Genomic DNA, 18083 nt, shown 5'->3' on the forward strand with positions numbered 1-18083 from the left:
TGTTGTTGTTATTGTTGTTGTTGTTGTTATTGTTGTTGTTGTTGTTGTTACTATTTCTCTCAAAACAATGCTTTACTTCCTTTGAAAACATGGAGTGAGTACTCATAGGGAAAACCAAAGCATACCTAAATTTCTGGCTCCAGGCGGTAAAAGCGTGGTCAAACTCTTTTCATGTATCTGTAAAAGAGGTTCTTACTAAATTTTTCAGTCCAACCACATGAAGTCCAGAAACTTCAGCTAGCTTTAAGCTATTTCCTACTCCAGCTCCAAAATTCCCTGGGAAACAGAGACGTTCTCATGGAGTCATAAAGTAATTTATGTGTGAGGAGACCCTGGAGGTCTCCTCGTGCCCCTGCCAACAGGAGCAGGTTGCTCCCATGCCTATCCTTGTCCCATTACATTTGGACTCTTGCCCAGGATGGAGATCCCACGGTCCTACTGGGAAACCCGCTCCCAGGTCGGGCCACCATCCTGAGGACCACATGTGCCTTCATTGCAGCATCCCCTTTTGCAAGCTGTGTCCCTGCACTGCCGGTGTGTGCCTGCTGGGACAGCCCGGTTCCCTCATCCCTCCCCTCACCCCTGCAGCACCCGCTGGCAGTTGTTTATTGTTTATTCTCATTATGGTGCTTAATCTCACCACAAGCAAAATGCCAAATAATTGGACAGAGCCATCATTATCATCCTGCCATGAAGAAGTCTGAAATCTTATATGGACTTCCTAAAGAGAGATACTGAAAAATAAACCAACTCTCCAGCTTAGGTATCAGCATGATTGTTTTCAGTTCAGGCAGAACTTTCTGGTAGCCCCGATGTATAGAAGATATATGTAGAAAAGAGCCTATGTTTGAGTTATCTTTTATCTTATCGTTGTTTTTTGTCTCAATGTCATCTCAAGTCTTTAATGAATATTAGAAACACTTACCTTGTATCAGGCCATACCTATGATCCCCTTCAGTGAAACTAGTCTGTACAGACCAGGGCTCTGTGGCTAATGAATGATCTGAGCAAGAGAGGCAGAAACTTTGTGTCTTCTCTCATAGAGTCTTGACAGTGTCTCTTGCTGTGGTGGGTTTCCTTGCAGCTGAAAGAGGTTGGGTTTTATTTCTTCTTCTTCATCTTTGTATGGAAACAACTGTCTACTTGGTTTACAAAGTTAAATAAAATATGGGACCTGAACAATTTAAAAGCAATGCACACAAAACATTTACACTAGTGATCTTGCTAATGGATGGGAAACTTACTCAGAGGTCATAAAACAATTGGCGCTTTTTTCCCCCAAAGCGTTCCTAATTGGGCCTCTATCTATACAGCTGCACTTTCTGTTCTTGAGAGTTTTTAAACAGACAAAGCATAAGACCTTCATGAAGGAGCTATAGCTATCATCACACCCATCCCTCAGGTAGCTTGCCACAGACATGCCTTCCCCATGCATCTGCAGCTCTGGTTGCATGCAGCTTACGCTGCAGCCATGCTCTTGCATCCCCTTGCCTTACCAGGGGGGCACCCAGCTGAGATCTAGCCCCTCCCAAGTGACCACAAATTATGCCAGCTATCTCAGTCTTCCCTCACCCATTTCTGCAGTCACATTGCACTGTTCAACGCATTCCTGTCCACTCTGTTGCTGTGCCAAACGCGTGCTTTGAGAAAGAGCAGTGACTGAGTAAATACTCAGGGGGGCTGAAGGGCTGTCAAATGTACCAGCTACAGCAAACAAACAAGGGGGAAAGATTATCTCTCCAAAGTCTTTTGGCTGTCATGATTCCAGGTGGTGCTTATCATAATAATGGCCATTGTTTATTTGTATTTACTTATTTACTTACTTTATTTACTATTTATTTACTCATCTCCCCATGTGCAACCCCCTTGCACCCCCAGCCCAGTGGCTCACTGGTGCTGTAGCAAACGTCTGTCTCCCCAGGGGCTACGGGAAAAGAGGAGACAGGCTGCTTGGGAACAAGCAGGACACTAGTTCCTTGGATGAGCAGACTGCCTTGGAGGCACCATGAAACTTTTGAGCAGCTCTGAAACAAGACCTGAGTACCAGTGATCCTGAGCTCGGGGGTCCGCTGCAGTAAGGGTTTTATAAAAAGGGAAAAGTCAGGCAAGTGACACGGTGGCCTGTACCTGTGTGGCTGAGAAGAAACTTTCGAAGAGGTTAAGCCATCAATCTCCAATGCCTGGACAAAAGGTTGTCAATTACAGTGGGCAGGTCTTAACACACTTGAAAAAAGTTAGTTAATGTGTTTTAATATTCTGTGTGATGAATACACGTTAACTGACTGCTAGAAAATGTTTACAACTCTTAGTCTAAATGTACACGTCTTAAAAAAAATTTTTAAGACATCACTTCCTTAAGATATTTCTAAGAAATGTTTTGTTCATTTCTTGAACAATGAATAACAACAACAAACTTGCAACTCTACAGGATAATATTCAATCTGCTGTGTAAACATGCTGTTTGGTCTTGGGCTGGCTAAGCTCCACTAGCTAACATATATTTTTATGTTGAATTACTTATGTTAGCTATGACATTGTGATTGAAGTCAAGACTACAGTCAAGCTGCAAGTTTTTCAACATGACTTAATTCCCTAATCTGGGCAATGCTCGAGCCATATCTGTGTATCATGTAGACAGGCTCCTTAGGCTAGAACAAGTGTCTTAGATGACTGGAAAGGCAACAGAAAGTTTTGCTGCTAAGCAAAACCAGATCATACCAGCAAGATGGAAATGGCTGCTTGTTCTGTTCCAGGGCCAGTCATGCCGTACAAGGCCACATCCATCTTGCAGCAGAGCAGAGTAAAATCTTTTGTGTTTGCTGAGGACCACACCCCTCCTCCGTTTTGCAGGCAGACTCTCTCACACTGAAACCCTACGTAGGAAAACTCTGCATCAGTCTGGGCAAAGAGTCGGACTGTTTTGTTCACCTACCAGAAAATCAGAAACTACAGCATCACGCAGGAATACATTTTGAGGAGCTGCTTATTTCGAGGTAGACCTGCCTGTCATACTGCTTATGTCTACAGCCCTTCTCTGCATTTGCATATTTATTCATGAATGGTTCAGGTCATCCTACATTAACGTGCCTGCTCACACTACAGCCATGCAAACGTGTTTTTTTTCCATTTTTTGGAAGGCAAGGGAAGGCCTGCTGGCAAAGGAACAAGTCTTTCTATAATCTCGGTGCACGTCCCAGTAACCTCTTTGCTAATGCTGACAATTGTGCTGCACACCGGGTAACCTGCACTAGCTGGGTTATGGCCAGCTGGATGGCAGGGGAAGCTGCCTGAAAATATGGCCAGCAAGAGATGCAGTGTTCAGAGCAGCCACGGGAACAGGGTAGAAAGGAAAAGGCAGGAATCCCAGAGGAGTTTTAGTGGTGGTCATTCTTGCACTTGTGTTCCTTGCAAACTCAGCTTTATCGACCCAGGCAGATGCTTGGGAGCGTGCACAGGCAGAGCAGGCTCTGCTGCTCCAGGAAGCCCTCCCTCTTGTAGCTGATCCGCTGGCTGAGAAAGCTGCAGTCCTTGGGCGCGGGGCTCCAGGTAGCTGCCGAACAGCAAAGCTGGGCTCATTGCTGCTTCCAGAGCTCCAGATCTGCCTGGAAAACTCAGCCTTTTTGTACCAAGGGAACTTTCTGAAATGCAAAGAGCAAATCTGAAATGCAGCCAGTTATGTTAGTGTCCTAATGGGAGTGTTTGGGGCTAATATCTGTCCCACACTGCCAGGTGAAGGAAGAGGTTTATTGCAGTCTTTTAGTAGGGCATGGGCTGGTTATAGGCAGATTTGAGAATATGAGGAACCAACCTCCTGCATTCACCTTTTCTCCAGGACAGGAATACTGAATGCATGTAGGGAGACAATAATTTCATAATAATAAATAATTCCAGCTCTAAATTGTTAATGTCTGGTGGTCTTCAAGCCTCAAAACCCAAAGACTTTTGGCAAAACTTCAATTTGGCAAAGATTTCAATAAAAGTGCCTGTCATGGTTTAACCCCAGCCAGCAACTAAGCCCCACACAGCTGCTCGCTCACTCCCCCCCGGTGGGATGGGGGAGAGAATCAGAAGGGTAAAAGGGAGAAAACTCATGGGTTGAGCCAAAGACAGTTTAATAGGGAAAGCAAAAGCCACGCACGCAAGCAAAGCAAAACAAGGAATTAATTCACTCCTTCCCATCAGCAGGTGGGTGTTCAGCCATCTCCAGGAAAGCAGGGCTCCATCACCCATAATGGTGACTTGGGAAGACAAACACCATCACTCCGAATGTCCCCACCTTCCTTCTTCTTCCCCCAGCTTTATATGCTGAGCATGACGTCATATGGTGTGGAATATCCCTTTGGTCGGTTGGGGTCAGCTGTCCTGGCTGTGTCCCCTCCCAGCTTCTTGTGCACCCCCAGGCTACTCACTGGTGGGGTGGGGTGAGAAGCAGAAAAGGCCTTGACGCTGTGTAAGCACTGCTCAGCAACAATGAAAACATCCCTGCATTGTCAACAGTTTCCTGCACAAATCCAAAACATAGCCCCATACTAGATACTGTGAAGAAAATTAACTCTACCCCAGCTAAACCAGCACAGTGCCTTTGATGTAGCACTACTGATTTCGGTGGAATTACACCAGGGATCATTATTGCCTATTTTGCATGGCACAGAAGAGCGTCATTACCCTGAACAGTCCACATCCAGTAGTGTTTCTCAAGAGCAGGCACATTTTACTGGAGGAGGCTATCTGGGGTCAACTTTTGACCTTTGTTTCTCCTCAGGATTATCACCTTCCTTGAAAATTACTCAGCAGCCAGAGGAGTGCTCCACTTTAGCAAGCACTGCTCTCAAGGAGAGATAGTACTGATTGCCTCTCTAACCACTTGTAAATACAAAAAACACCCCAAAACTGCTTGAAGAAACTACCTCAAAAGGTAGCAGCGCAGCAAGAACTGGCTTTTATATTGTCATAAAGTGTCAAATGACAAATCTGGCAAATGCATCTGAGCCTCAGGTTAAGACACTGCCACACTTCATGTGAGACTGGGAATGTGTTACTCTTTATGAGCAATGTTTATGGCAGTGGGTCCGACATCAGCAAGACTGATGGGTACAATTAATCACCTTTCACAAGCAGGGAGTCCAGAGGTGGCATGTAACGGGCATAATGGTATATGAAAATAGTGCTAAAAAGGTTTACTTGCTATCATAAAATGTCCCCCGATACTTAAACTTTTGACCCCACATTAAAGCAAAATGCAGCATTGAAAGTAAATATTTTCTTTTCAATACAGCATTAATTCTACTGTGTGCATTTGAGGGCCTATGCATTATTTCCTTGCTAGCGCTAAATGTAAACAACTTAAAGCCCTTGGGCTTTACTGTCCTGAAGCATGAAACTGGAATAAATAGCACGTAAGGGAGCTGTGCACCACATTTGTGGCCATCACTGTGTCTACTGCATTCAAACATTTGGCATGATTTCTTTCTGTCCTGTCCAACATCTGTTCACTTATTTCTGTCCTCACCATGATCGGTTCACAGAATTGTGACCTGTTTTTTTCCTTTTTTGCCTGGTACAGAAAAGTCACTCTGCTTTCCTACTCTTGAACAAAGTAAACATGGAGCTGCCAGTTATCTCTGCAATCTCACTTGTGTGCAGAGAAACCAAATCACCTGAGGGCAGTAGTGACCTAGAGCATCGCAAGCCCAGTGCCCTTTCCCCTTCAGTAACAGAGAGCCTTTTTAATGACATGATGTAATTTCTGCTGAAGGATTTAGCCCTGAAGAAATTGTACTCTTGCAGTAAATGAAGGAATACTTATACCAAACAGTACATAGCGTAGCTGTTGTTGTACCAGTGAAATGGTGCCTTCTGAAAGTACAGCATATTCACATTACAGTATTGGAATGAGCTGTGCAAATACCTCTATTTTTACAATAGTATATCTGGCCACTCTTGGAGCCCTGTGTTATTTTGACAATGTCTAATCATACAGCACAACTTTGGTGCATAAAGAAGCTCCAAGATGCAGTAGAGAGTTAAAGCTCATAACAGACAGTGAAGGAGGAGCAATGCTGAAATAGTAGCTTGTGGCCATTTTAATCACAGACTGTTAAGTAAAGCAAATGCACAACATTGTTAAGCAGGGGTAACTCGTACAGCTAGCTATTTTTGGGCTCCATCCTCATGCAAGCATTCTCCTTTTAGCATATTTGAGAAACACCTCCTATTCTTCCTGGGATAAGATTTTGCAAGATTTTTTCAAGAAGCATAACCCAAATTTCATAGCTGTGGAGGACAGATGGCAGCGAACCATCTTTTGTTTCCAAGCCACATCTGGCTCTGGTTTGCATCTGGCTGGACTGCCTCGCTGCTGACTGCCTCGCTGGACCGTCTCATACCCAGGAGCTGTGCCCAAGCGCCCAGCGCAGCTCTACCACCACCTCCCTATTGCGCCCTACCCACCCTTGGCCTCATCATGTGTGCCAAAGCCTTCCCCCCGGGGTTGTGATGAAAAAGCCCTGGGAAAGGTTTGCTCAAAGCAGGTGAGAGATTCTTCCACCCCTATCCACTGCCTCAGCACTATGCCAGTCATCTGGCAGGGGAGAAAATGCTTCCCAGACAGCGAGGCGGTTGCACGGGGTCCCCTGATGTGTGCCTGCCTGTTTGCCTATTGTATTTACAGTGGGTGTATAAATATACGTAACCTCAACAGCTTGGCACATCGATCCTCTGAATTTTAAGAAATGCTTCTTATAAACAGTTCCATTTCTCAGAGTCTTCTCATCTGGATTCCTCAGTGTAGTATTTAATGAATGCCTTAATTTTCATCTTAAAAAGGAGAGCCAAAAACATCAAAGCTACCAGCTTTCCTGTTTTAGATAAAATATGCTGACATTTCACCCAAGAGGGAGGATTTTTAGTAGATCATAGCATTCTTGTCTCTAAATATGTCTTTCAAAAAAAAACCCATTCATGCTTTCCAGTTTCAAATTCATGCTATTAATAGGTCAAAAAAAGAGGCTTCTGGGAGAAAGAAATCATGTGATTTTGTAGCTTAAATGTTTCACATAATCAAAGACCAAAACAAAAGCTGCACAAAATATCTTATTTTTGGTGTGCAGCAATTGTACTGAAGGGACTGGCTTCTCCCTGTCTGAGCATCAGCATGGAGATTCTGTAAAAGCACATTGAAAAAAGCCTGGATTTTACTTGTCTTCCTGTAGCAAATGAGGAGTGACTGTTAACTGAATGTCTTCAGTGCTGTCCAAGCAGCACTTTGCCAAAGGCTTTATTAGGACTGCTGGAGCCATATCTGAAACAGGTTTGAAAGAGAGAAGGCTGCCTTCATTTTTAGAGTTTGGTCTTTAGAAACTTGTTTTTTTTTTTCCAACTGAGTATCACTCAGGATTTCAGATTTGAGACCACAGCTGAGTATGACGCATGTAGCACCACAGTTCTGCATGCAACTGGCCACATTTCTTTTTAAAGAAAAGACAGCAACTTTCTAAAGAGCAATCAGCCTTTGCACTGCTTTGCACTGGATCTAGCCCAGCAGGTACCCACTGAGTTGTGCTACTGAAACCTCTTAAATGCCAAAGCACACGTTGTTAAACGCTTAGCACCTCAGGGCGTGTAAATCCATCTTTGACTGTCTCACTTTGTTCCTTGGTACATGTGATGACTTGGGAGTCCTCTGCTGAGGGGACATTTCAATAGCACATTGGGCCTGAACGAGCTGATGAAACTTCTGGGCAGTAATCAGCTGAGTTGAACAGGAAAGCAAAGATCCCACTAAGAAGTCTCACTACCAGCCCACAAAATGTGGCAGGAAGCACTAGTAGATGGCAGTGGCAGCAAAAGGAGCAGCAAACTGCAGGAACTGTGGCAGGAGATAGCCATCCCTAATGTTTTGTGAACTAATACCTTGGAGGCCATGAGCAAAGCTGAGTTCAGCCGAGTAAAGTACATCTCCAGCATCAGCGGGTCCGACTGTTGAACATGACTACATGGTACAAGAGCACAAGACCTCTCCTGTCATGCAGAAGTCCTAATTCATCTAGAAATCACTTAAAACACACCTAGAAGTCGTCTGGTGCACAGCACAGTTAAAGTCAGTGAAAGCTGGAGTCATTTATAAAGGCTAGTTAGCTGTGTGTGTTGTATTGCTGTCTGCTGCCTTATTCAAATCTAATTGCCTGATGTCAAATAGGCCATGGAGTGACAAGAATAGTTTGTGCATAGATACTATGTCTATATATACACTCAAAAACTAACAAGTAAGCCTTGTCTGTCATGTCAAAAATCTTTCTATTTTGGGCTGGGTTTGAAGCCTGCTTTTGGTGGTGAATGTTTTTCCTTTATACATAGTTTGCACAAGTCAGGTTCCATTCCAGCGACAAATATGACATTGAAAAGACTGATACTGCACGTTTGGGCAGCCTCTGAAATCCAGTTTCTCTGAACTGATGATTTCCTTATTAGCTCCTCTTTGCTGGAGCGGGTACACGCTCTCACATCTGGTTCCTGGAACTAGCATTGCCAATCGCTTTGCAAATTCAGAACCAAGGCTCCCCTTTTCTGGTCAATGCAAAGGGCTAGTTCGGTCAGTCCCTTGGCTGACTGTTTTTTCCACCAGCTCTGTTTCCTTCTTGCCAAGGGGCAAAGTCCTGTGTGGCTTTGGGCTCCTGATCTTCCTTTCGACGGGTGCTTGTCCTGTCTGCCAACTGATCTGCCACACCCCTCTGGCAGGATTTGGGCCAAACAAGACACACAGGCTGATGTGCTATTTAAAGGATTGCCTGCAACCAGTGCATCTCCACTGGTGAACTCCCCTGGGTGAGGTGCAGCTGGATTAGACAGTGGCCAAGTGAGGTTGTAGCCATGTTTTCGGTGTAGAAAACACTGCAAAACTCCCAGGAATTCTTCTATTGGTTGTAGGCTACTGCTGCTTTCTGTGACAGTGTTGCTGTGCCCTGGCTACCCATGGTTTCTGGAAGGCTTTTGTTCATTTGTTTTAATTTGTGTCTGGCTAAGAGGTGATGTGTGTGCTTGTGTGAATGTATACGTGTGTCTGTCTGCCTGTCTGCCTGTCAATGTATGGAGACACATCTGTGGTATAAATAAAAAAAAAAAATCTTTGATTAATTTAATAGCAGTCTGATTTTATCCTTCATGAAACACATTGCATTTAGAGCATGCTGCTTTTTTGTTTTTGAAGCTTTAAGAAGTTTATGATTTTAGTGGTTCCAGTACATGCCTTATCATTCATGAGATCCACACTTTTGTTCAAAGTTTTGAGTTCTTGCAGGACCAGCTAATTTGAGTCGTTTAAATTCTTCTTTTTATTAGGAACTTAAATAACTTCATATTAAGGCATTGATGGTAAATAAAGTGTATACTGTAGAACTAACACTCCTACATCTGGAAGACCTGACATCTGGATAAACAGCTGATGGATTGCCCGAAATCAACTGTCTAAAGCAGTAATCAGAAATTCAATGGGGACAATCTAATATTCAGAAGCAGAGGCAGCTCCTTCTCAATCTTCAGATGGTTTTTGTTCAGTCTGTTCCTAAGGTTTGGGGTTTTTTTACCTTACAGTCAAAAGCTCTTCGGGAAAAATGGCTGCTACAGGGAATTCCTGCTGGCTCTGCAGAAGAGGAAGAAGCCAGAAGGAGGCAGTCAGAAGAGGATGAGCAGAAGGTGAAAAAGCTGGAAGAAAACATACACAGGTAGGGACAGTTTCCCTTTGCTTTGCCTAAGAACAGTCACTCCCATTAAGGCTAGAGACCTTCCTCGCCCAGGTCCCCATCTCTGGCAGCAGCTGATAGCAGCTGCCCGGAGAAGAGCGTAAGAGGCAGGCACATGTACAGCCAAATGTGCCCAGAATTTGTCTTCCAGATGTCCATGGTTTGCAAGGAAGAGCCATCATGGTATCTTTGTGTTTAATGGACTTTGATGGATTTCTTTCACAAGGGAACTAAAATGGGGGCTGAGTTCCCCCTTCAGATGCATGTGTATGACTCGGTCAACACTTGAGAGATTCTCCATTGCTTTACACCTCCTACAGCCAAAAGGAGTTCAAAGAGGGGTGGCACTCTTTTGCACTCACTTTTCACTATTGCAAATGACTTTTTGAAATGCAACAGCAGATGCCACCAGCAGATCAAATGTCTACTGCTTTCAGAAGCAAGGTTTGGGTGTTAGAATTATTTCCTTTTATCAGTTTCCTATTGCAGTCTGAGTTTGTCCTCTTTTTTGTGTTTTCCTTTGTTTTGCTGCAAACAAAATGGGCTCTAAAGCTCATAAGGAAAATGCTTTTACCCCTCACAGAACAAATTCCAGAGCTGCTGCTTCTGCCATTTAGGCTGTGTGAATTTAGAGTTTTTTCATCTGGCAGAAAATTGGCAAAAGTTGGTCAAATTTGGCACCACAGCTTTTATAAATGTGTCAGCTGAGGAATATAAGTGACAGAAAAAAGCAAATAGGACCAACAGTCCAAGGACTGAGGTATTAGCCTAGCATCTGGTGAACTCAGTTTGCCTTATGCCAGGTTTCTTGTGAAATTTCTTGGAGAAATCACTGAGAATGTTTCTTCAGGGATATACACAAGCAGACCCACCCTGAGCTTGGACGACACTAAATGGCTTCTGTGTGGAAGTAATAGATCAGCATGAATGTAAGAGTTGTCTCGTACTACTGGTCTCTGTCTTGTGATTCCTATTAATTAAAACTGATCTGAGCATGTGCATTGTTCTTTTACATCTGTAAATGTAGGCAAGAAAGATTTTTTTTAGATTTCATATGCTACCTGATGTTTTACTCCACAAATGTATGCAGTAGATGGAAAGAATACACAGACTGAACTTGAGAAATATGTACTGTAATACCTATTTCATTTAGTGCTGAATGCTGCAAGGTGCTAAGTGCTCTGATCCCATGCAGCAAAACACATCAGCATGTGCTTAATTTTAGCTATGTGAGTACCACCACTGAAGGCAATGTAACCTGCTTTGCTTAATTAGTTCAAAGTGTAGGATGAAAGTCTGTGTAAAACCTTTGCCCCTGTGGTTTGGTTTTTTTCTTCCTTAATTGTGCCATGAAATAAAATCTTTGAATATTTGGAAGTAACGGAGCTGTGACCACCTGTCAAATAATAGGTCAGCTGCTTGCTCCTGAGTTGTGAGGACATTTGTTTGACAGCCTCACTAGCATGCTTAACTTCCCTGTTATCTTTCTAAGGGAACTCTAAAGACAGTAAAAAAGTATTTTAATTTACATGAGAAAATATTACACCTGAACTGTAGAGGTAAGACAGGAGAGGTTGAGGTCGTTAGTCTAATTACAATTTACAATTTACATCCATGACAACATGACACATCCAGAGCACATCAAGATAGGCTGAGAAGATAAAAGGCTGTATAAGCGTTAAGAAGAAGAGAGAAGATGTCAAGCACGTTATCTGGAGGAGTGAAGTAGAATGAACTCATCCTGAAAGGTTTTTTTTGCTACCTGGGCACCACATTTCCCTTCTGCATTCCCAGAAGGGAATCGGGGGGGAGGATTACAGGGGGACCATTCATATGTTCATGTTTGCAGGGGCCAGATGGTCCTTTGGAAGTGCACTATGCACTGTCCAATGGGAGCACTATGAAACAGCCCAAACTCTCTCAGTGAGGGTGGCAGAGGACAGACTAAGCTGGTTCAGCAGGAGGATAGAAAACCAGTGCAAGACCAGCCACAGAGTTGATGCCAGGGGACTGTATGACCACTGTGCCATGGATCTTGCATATTCATTAGAGTCACACTGCATCATATGTGCAAGCACAGAGCAGCTGCAGTATCAAGACACCTGTGAAAGAGTCTTGTGGCACACGTGCTGGGTTTGCCCATATTGGAAAATATGCAAAGTCTTTCACATTTCTCTAGCAGCAGGGTGAAGCTTACTCGTGAAGGTCAATGTGCAACCTCTGCTGGCAGGCAGCACCCGTGCCCCTGCTTTAACAAGGGGGAACATGCAGTCATCCCCTTCCTCTTGCAGCAGAGCATCCCATCATCATCGCAGAGAGCACCATTTCTTCTGCTCACACTGAAGCGCTCAGGAAGGTCCCTTTCTCGTACTTCCGAGTTTACTACATGAACAGCCATGGCACAAGAGAAATATCCATCTTTATTTGCAGGCCAGATGTAAACAGTAGGTCTGACAAGCTGAGTGAACTGCAACACTTAGAACAGAAAACTGAAGGAGGTAGTGTTTGAGCCCAGACTAACGTTCATAAATGAGGATGTGGGCTCATGTAGGTCTGTGCTGTCCAGAAAAGGCAAATATCTCTACCTTAGGGAAACAGTAGGGCTAGCTATGGGTTTGCAGATGGTCTTGAAGGCCTTGCACATAACACATATGCTTCAGTTGAGTATTGCTTTTTCTAATTCAGTTTTAAGTGACTTTCCCACTAAAATCAGATGTTTTGCAAGATGTACACATGCTTGTAGTGTTTATTCTTAAGCTAGTGTAACCAGTTCTCCTTTGTCTGGGAGGTGTTTAATTTCAACTAGGGCAGCAGAAATGCATGAGTGTACAGACTGCTGTTTATTTATTAGACTTCCATGTTATCATGATACAAGAAATCACACTACTTCAGCTTGTAGCTTGCAAGGATATTGTGCATATGAGTAAACCTAGACATGAGTAAGTGTAATGATTTAATGAGCTCCCTCGTCTGCAAAAGCATTTGGAAGAAGGATGCCTACATTAGTCAGCATTTCTGTACTGCCAAGCAACTGAAAAAATATCTGCATCACAAAAACAGAAATAAAGCAGAACAGTCCATAGTAAAGAATGCAATACAAATAATTAAATACTATCATGCAATTATGCTGATAATTACCAACAAGCGTACACAGAATTACAAGATGCACATATGAGTTAAAAAAACAGGGAGTGCAAGATTAAGACAAGATGCAAGCATATGAACAGTGTAACTGGATTACAGACAGAACGGTTATTTGATAGTTGGGATTAGCTTAATATGTTTAGAGATTTTAAAACGTATGAACACTAGAAACAGTCTTTGTATCCAAAAATGTGAAGTGGAAATAGAAGAATAAGCCGAGTTGAAGCAAATTTGGTCCTGGACTCCCAGCATTCCTGCTTGCCTAACTTGAGTCTTCAGAACAAGACTTATGCTGCCCCATGTAAAAATCCTGGTATTGTGTCTTGCATTTCTTTAAAAAAGTGGTTGGTCCAGTGGACTTAACGGGAAGATTGGACCCCTTAGTCAACATTCATTGAGTCTTAAGTGGGCTGGAAATCCGTCCATAGAGATAAGGATGAAAAGGCATTGCTGCATTATTAAATGTTTGAAACTCGGCTGCAAGACTGGTGGTACCATTGTATCAATGGCAGATTGGAGCGAGATGTGGATTTAAAATATCTCTCGGCACAAACTGTCCTTAGTCATAGAGAAGCTTTAAAGCTAGTTTAGTTTTTCATGTTCTCCTGAAGATCTTGAGTCAGTGTTAGAGGAAAGCAGCCATTTCTGAGTTTCTTTTCCATTGTCACACAGTGAGAAAGTAATCTGTTTTCTGGAGCTACCTTAGATTTGGGGTAAATGATACCAAAGGAGTAAGAAATGAATGAAAAGCATTTCCCTTTCCTTAAACCTATTCTCCAAATTACAGACCTGAAACATATTGTTTGGGATAACATTGATACAGAAGCCCAGTGAACTTCCACAGACACATTTCTGATAGTGTGTTGTAGGTGAAACAAGCGCTGGAATGTGTTGCATGCCTCCCATGGTTATTTTTACCGCATGACAGTCTGTTATTTTGCAGCAGTGAATGGAAAGTTGGCATTCGACATCTGGGTATTAACACGCAGCATTCATAGAGCAGAGCAGCCCACCCACAGCCTGCTGTTCCTTCACAGTATTTGAAAGGCTCCCAAAATTATTTTGTTTTACTAGATTTCATTATAGTATGTGCTAGCGGCCTGTGTTTACTACAAAAGGTGAAAAGTTTTTGTTGCTCTGAAGCTTTCATGTAGCATGCCAACATGAAATACTCTGTGACAACATATCTCCCTGCTTGATGACGGACACTGGCATGAGAAACCAGGACTGGACTTGTGCTCCTGGAAAAAAGAAACCCACTGAGCTAAATCCTCAGTAAAGTGGCACATCCCTTCAGTAATCAATAGTGCATCTGTTCATGTTGGATGAGGAGGTGCCCATCAACTCCAAGGAGAAACAAATTATTGGTCTAGCAGAGCAGCCATTTTGGACATGTGGACCAGGCAGACAGCTTAGAGCAGTGGATGCTGGATCCCCAAAAAGCACATGCAAGAAACACTTGTGCCACTTTGGCACTGTGGTAGCTCTTGGGGGTGAAGCAATGCAGGACAGCGGCCAAGGTGTGCCTGTACCCCCTGTTCTTTACTCAGAGCTACTCAGCTGTCAGCTCATCCAGCTCCTAACGTTTGCAAAAGCTCTTTGGGGTTGTGGAGTGTCTCACCCTCATGCACACTGGTGGTGAGCCACAGCTGTGTCACCTCTAGGAGAAGGCTCTTCCATGGTGGTGCAGTGTGGAGGGAGAGCCCTGATGTTAATGGTGGCAGGGGCAGGTCTGTGCTTTGGACCATAGCTCATGAGCTCTTTCCTGGGACAAGAAAATGTCTTTGCTGGTTGCTGTTGTCTTGCTCATGTGGGCAGGTGGTAGATAGGTGCAAAAGGTCCCTCCCTCCCAGGAGCTCCCATCTCAAGAGTGCTGCTGTTCTTCTATACTTACAAAACCTTGGAAAGAATTTTAAAGAAGTGTTGAACTGAAAGGTGCTTATGAGAAGGACTGCAGGACAAGCACAGCTTCCATACAAGAAAAGCACTTAACCTGATGGACCAAAAGAGATGCTAAAGGTAAGCTTACACAAGAGGGATGACCAGTGATGGAGGAAGAGAGATGACACCACCTCTCAAGCAAAAGGTGCCGTGGTTGTGTGAGGCTCTATGTTGTTCTACTGTGCTCGACCTATGTCTGCTTACCATGTACTAGACAGAAGACCTAATCTAGGTAGAAGCAGGTCCAAAATGGAGTAAAACTTCTCCAAAGCTGGCAGAATTGTCCTCTTCTTCCATTAGTGCAATTGAATCTTTCCAGGTAAACACTCAGTTTTTAGTATTGTCAGAGAGGGTGGGCTAGGCCCTGAGAAGAAAACCCTCACCAAGCTGATTTGATATACAGAAAATAAAATCTTATTAATGCACTATCTTATTAATAGACTATGAGTGCTTCACAGATCTTCGATGTTAGATGGGGTCTACACTAAAGTCTCTTCTCACTGCAGAGTCCAGCCAAGACAGGCTTGTGGTTCAGCTGAGCTGTTGTGGCTGCTGCACCTTTAGCATTTTCTCTCCTCCTATGGTCCATTCTTTAATTTCTTTCTGATGCCAAGGTTTGTTTCCTGCTTCTTCTTCCCAGGATAAAAACTTAGCATGTCTCAGACTGGGAACTCTGGCTATAATTCAGTCTCTCTTGGGACTGTCAATAATAGTCTTTGCATGACAGCGGGAGAGCGAGCACGTAAGACAGATGTGAGTGCACTCCTTCAGAAGAAGGATCATCTGATGTCAGAACCAGCTGCTCAGACCTCCCCTAGAGCAGACAATGCAAGCCAGGACCAGAGGTGCCATAAACCTCTCCTTAGCAAGGTCTCATCGATTACCCTTCAGTCTTAGCCTCCAGAGAGACAGGAACAGTTGCTGAAGCGTATGCTAGTGCGGAGAACAGTGTGTCTTCCAAGGGCATGGTCCACATGGGCATGAATGTTTTGCAACTTACACATTGATGGCAGCTGGAGAAAATGATCAGGAACATTATTTATTCAACATTTTGGGGTTTTACCTAGAATGCCAGGCGCAGCTGTAGACAGGTCCCTTGGTCTGCCTCCACATGCTGCCGTATGACCAGTTGCTTTGGGTGAGCTCTCTAAGAGTGAAATAGCAAAAATGTCTCCTTGTAGCCAGTCAGTCTCTCCAAATTCTGCTTGGCTTATGAGGGAAGATCAAGCTTTCTGCACAGGAGCAGCTGTTCGTCCCCAAGCCCTCTGTCTGGTTCTCCACTAAGATTGATCAATATCAGATCTCATCTGCTGAAGCTGCACAGATTCCAATTTCAGCAACCCCTGAGGACTGTGGGTTCCAAAACAGCACATCCTTCACCTCCCATGAAGCTTTTGCTGGGGTGCATTTCATATGTAATACATTTCTTAGGAAAACAGAGACCAAAACAAAACCAGGCAAAAAGCCTCAACAACAGGAAATCTCAGATTTCCAAAGGAACCCGCTCTGCGGTGTGATTCGAGAATTCCTCAGGACTTGCAGGATGATCTCAGAAAAGCAATGAGTTAAGAGTTGCTGGGTGGCAACGGGTTTGAGGTTTTTACATATGGTATAATATATTCAGATGTAGCACTTCAAAAAAAACCCACTTAAAAATAATAACACAGCTTACTACCTCAGTTCTGAAACTCGACCCATAATTAAAATAGCAGATGACATGCCAGTGCTCTAATAGTTGCCTAAATGCTGGTGTTCTGGGTTTAGGAGTAGCAATCTTAGGATCTTCCACAACTCCTAGGCACTGCTAGCTTGTAATTATTTAATGATGCCTATGCATCTTATAAAGTGGGCAAAAGGATTGACTGTTCAATTGGAGCACAGACTCCCTCCACTCCAGCTATGTCTGCTCTCCTCAAATATGTGGAGCAGATATGGACCTTGATAAAGACACCCATGTGCCTAATTTGGGAGCAAGATATAGAAGACATTCCAAAGCCCCATCTCTACATATCAAGGAATTTCCACCTCAAGTGCTTTTGACACTTGATCCATGCCAGTATGCTATAGATTAAGAGACATGTTCCTCAAGAAGGAAGAAACACATAGACTTAAATTCAGCTCTGGACAGAAGCAGGTTTTCAAGGACATCTTTTTTAGGCAAGCTAACACATTGTAAAGTAGCATCAGTTTCTAAATGGATTAAAACCTTCAATACAGTAGATCACATGCTACAGCCCCTTGTGAAAGAGGCAGTTACCACCTCTGGGCCAGGTTCAGCAAGAAAAGTGCAATTTCAATTATTGTGGCCTTTCAATAACATGGATGTTCTGCACAAGGCTGGGTTTCTGTTGCCGTACTAGATGAGATCCAGTGACAGATTATCAAGTGCAAAACTTCAGAGCTTCCTTGGCTTTAACATTTCAAAGCTAAAAAATTCACATGACTCTCCGTGTGATGCTGTTTGCAAGATGGGGAAATCTCCTCATAACGCATGTATTTATCATATGTGTTGAATCACCACACTCCTTCTGTGTGTAAAGCCATCTAAGATCTTCACACTTCTTTTAAGCCTAGTAGAACTGACAGGGGTTTCCTGAAGCAGTAAATTGTGGTATAGCATAAAGAGTAAGAATTGTTGACTTCATTACATCTGAATTAAATCTTAATCATGGGCCAGATGGGATTGTTGCCTGGAGTAAAACAAAAAGGACTAGTTTCCATTCCTTTCCTTGTTATGCTTATCTTCGCTGGAGTTGGCTGGTTGGTTGGCTTTCCTTGTACGCCAGCCCTACCAGAGGGCAGTCCTGGTGAAACAGCTCCTTCCACACGGTTAGTCCATATAGCACTTGGTGGCTGGAAAAAACAAAACTGTGGAAATTCTGTCACAGAAGGACATGTTTGTGCAGAGGTGACATACACGTGCACAATTTTGAAAGAGATGACAAACCTGGAGTGTATTTACAAAGAGAAGGCACAGAGTTAGGCAACAGCCGGGGTTGATTTTATTGTGTTGGTGCTTTACAGTGATTATTTACTCTGTCTTCACTTTGTGGCTGGAAAAAACAAAACTGTGGAAATTCTGTCACAGAAGGACATGTTTGTGCAGAGGTGACATACACGTGCACAATTTTGAAAGAGATGACAAACCTGGAGTGTATTTACAAAGAGAAGGCACAGAGTTAGGCAACAGCCGGGGTTGATTTTATTGTGTTGGTGCTTTACAGTGATTATTTACTCTGTCTTCACTTTAATAGAATCATA

The sequence above is a fragment of the Aptenodytes forsteri genome, unplaced genomic scaffold (genome assembly GCF_000699145.1).
Source record: "Aptenodytes forsteri isolate BGI_AS27 unplaced genomic scaffold, ASM69914v1 Scaffold211, whole genome shotgun sequence".
Classification (NCBI taxonomy): Eukaryota; Metazoa; Chordata; class Aves; order Sphenisciformes; family Spheniscidae; genus Aptenodytes; species Aptenodytes forsteri.